The sequence below is a fragment of the Octopus bimaculoides genome, chromosome 17 (assembly GCF_001194135.2).
Source record: "Octopus bimaculoides isolate UCB-OBI-ISO-001 chromosome 17, ASM119413v2, whole genome shotgun sequence".
Taxonomy (NCBI): Eukaryota; Metazoa; Mollusca; class Cephalopoda; order Octopoda; family Octopodidae; genus Octopus; species Octopus bimaculoides.
The window spans coordinates 21,705,452-21,708,678 of record NC_068997.1 but is presented as its reverse complement, the minus strand read 5'-3'; the positions used below and the strand labels follow the sequence as shown (position 1 = coordinate 21,708,678).

Sequence of the window (3,227 nt, the reverse complement as noted above, 5' to 3'; positions counted from 1 at the left end):
TATATATATATATATATATATATATATATTTATACGCACACTTGTACGCACACATACACGCACATACTTACACAATTATCTTGTGATATAGAGATATATAGAAACACACTTACACAATCGCGCGCGCGCGGAAGAAACGTAATTGAGTAAAGAAAAAACTCAGAGTTTCTAGTGCCGTAGTAAATACATTTGAACAACAAAGACAAATAAAGTTTCATTTATATAACGTACAGAATAAATTCTTGATTCATTGAAATTATCTCCATTTCAAAAGAGGGTAGAGAAACTGCTCGGTTGCTATTGGTACCAGCTCCACTATTGAAGGGGAGATAATCCTCAGAATCAAGATTTCTCAAAATTAGCATGCCATTAAGGAAAAAAAAAAATGTCTGATTGTCTGAAGAAACTGTGTGTTCCACCAATATTTCTTTATTCTTAAATGTGTGGATGCATTTTGTTTCTGGTGTGCCTCTAGTATGGCCAGCAGAATAATGATTCCTTCATATAGCATTAAGACGCTCTACGCAGAATGGACTAAACTGGGAGCCGTTTCAGTTTTACTGACAATGTTGTGTCTCATTTGACGGTAATATCATGCGTCTACAGATGATATGGGTGATATCTTCTACACTTTCGTGGTATAGTTCACATTTTCTATCTCAATATTGAAGTCTTGTATGGCGGTGAGCAGGCAGAAACGTTAGCACGCCGGGCGAACGTACGACGGACATCCAACGAAATGAGGAATGTTACCTTTTCTGTTTAGAAACTATTTTAGAATCTGTTACTTGTGTGTTATTCGTAAAAACGCAAATCATGTCTTCGAAAAGTAAAGCACATTGGATATTATGGTCCCTGATATGCAATGCCTGTGAGAACGATTTGATGGCTATGACTAGAACGCCAGTGACGTCCTAGAGATAATAACAGAAGTAGTTATAACTTCCACGACGAAAACACTAGATAGATATATTTCTTCGTTTAACTTATAGTTTTGTTGATCCATTGTAAATAACTCATTGAAATATATTTTGTCTTTGTTTATAACCATCTCTGAAATTGTGACGATACCTTAATATTCCCGTTTCCAAAAACTGAACGAATATGAGTACCTCGGAACCACCTGTCATTTTTTGGTGGGATTCTGCTTTACGTACGCCATATAACCCCTAATAACTTTTATATTTTGGGGAATTTTCAGAAAAATTTTACGAATTTGTCTTCTATAAACAGGAAATTCATACGATTACGCAAAAAGCAAAAAGATTTTTGGTGCGTGATTTAAGGCCTATTTAGCTGTTATTTTTAGCACATCTCACGACCATGACATACCCTCCTCGTTTGTTTGTCAGTCTGACGTATTGATGTTTTTCAATATCTTTCTCGCTGAACGGCGGTGAGCTGGCAGAAACTTTAGCACGCCGGGCGAAATACTTAGCGATATTTCGTCTGTCTTTACGTTCTGAGTTCAAATTCTGCCGAGGTCGACTTTTGCCTTTCATCCGTTCGGGGTCGATAAATTAAGTACCAGTTACGCGCTGGAGTCGGTGTAATCAACTTAATCCCTTTGTCTGTCCTTGGTTGTCCCCTCTATGTTTAGCCCTTTGTGGGCAATAAAGAAATAAGAAACGTTAGCACGCCGGGCGAAATGCTTAGCGGTATTTCGTCTGTCTTTTATGTTCTGTGTTCGAATTCCGCCGAAGTCGACTTTGCTTTTCATCCTTTCGGGGTCGATAAATTAAGTTCCAGTTGCGTACTGAGATCGATCTGATCGACTCGGTCCATCCACCAAAATTTCGGGCCTTGTGCCTAGAGTAGAAAAGAATATCTTCCTTCTTGTAAACACATTTAACGGTTTATTGCTTGGATTTGAGTCAAAAATATCGCACTGTCTGTAATTTAAAAACTGTGGTTTTAAAAATAAAAATTCGGAAATATTAAACAAAATATTAGAAAAAGAATTTTCTCAAAACAATTTTTTTTTTTTTTTTTTTTTCACAGTCGTGTGAATTTTCGTGTTTAAAATAGAAAATTCGCAAAAAAAGTTTCTGAAAATTCCAAAAACTAAAAAATGTAAGGGCGTGCTTAAAGCAGAATTCAGCCCTTTTATTTTTTACTTGTTTCAATCGTTAGACTGTCACCATGCTGGGGCACCACCTTGAAGAACTTTCAGCCGAATGAATCGACCCCAGTGCTTATTTTTTAAAGCCTGGTATTTTCTACCGGTCTGTTTTGCCTAACCGCGAAGTTACGAAGATGTAAACACACCAGCACCGGTTGTCAAGCGGTGGTTTAGGACAAACATAGACACTTAGATTCACATACACACACACATATACGTCGGACTTTCAGGTTTCTATCTACCAAATCTACTCACAAGGCTTTGGTCGGCCGGTGGTTATCGAAGTAAACATTTGCGCAAGGTGCCACGTATTGGAACTGAACTCGGAATCATGTAGTTAGGAAACCAACCTCTTACCACACAGCCACACCACCTATATTGATATGTGAATGCATGCAACGAACGTGGTGTTGACCAAATAGAACAGACATGATTTTACCAAATAAAATCGCTGCTTACTGTTTTAAAAGTTCAAATACCTAACTGCGTCGATCTCTTGATCACATTCCCTCGACCCCCAGCTCGCTTTCTTAACACCATTCTCTCATTCTTTGACAATAGTTATGTACGTATTGTATATCGCATTGTATTTTATTTCTTAAATATATGTCTGTAATTCTATGCCTATCGACGTACATAAAAACTTATGATTAAAACGATTATTATCATTAACAATGTTAGTAGTAGTAGTAGTAGTAGTAGTAGCAGCAGCAGCAGCAGTAGTGGTAGCAGCAGCGGCGGTGATGGTGTTGTTGTTGTCGTTGGTGGTGGTGGTGGTGGCGGTGGTGGGTGATCGTCGTAGGAAGGACGGGTAGTAACTGTAAGATTTTATGGCTAAAACGCCAGTTAACTATCCAATTAATACATGATTACAATATCAAATATTCATAACAGACTCGTTAAATAGAGGTCGTAAATTATAATATAAACTTATAATGTGGAAATTCAAATTCTCAAACATCCTGACAAAATCATTATACTAACCCACACTCACACACACATGCATGTATACAAACGTATGCATATATCTATGTTCATGTATATATGTAAATATGTAAATATATTTATGGGAATATTATGTATATATATATATATATATATATAT

At 36.9% G+C, this 3,227-nt stretch overlaps 1 protein-coding gene across 5 annotated transcripts in view; it reads right to left on the bottom strand.

Annotated features, from left to right (window-relative positions):
• The window catches only part of LOC106880643 (homeobox protein Hox-C9), a 402,026-nt gene that overhangs the window by 125,377 nt on the left and 273,422 nt on the right, over positions 1-3,227 (bottom strand). The window lies entirely within an intron of this gene.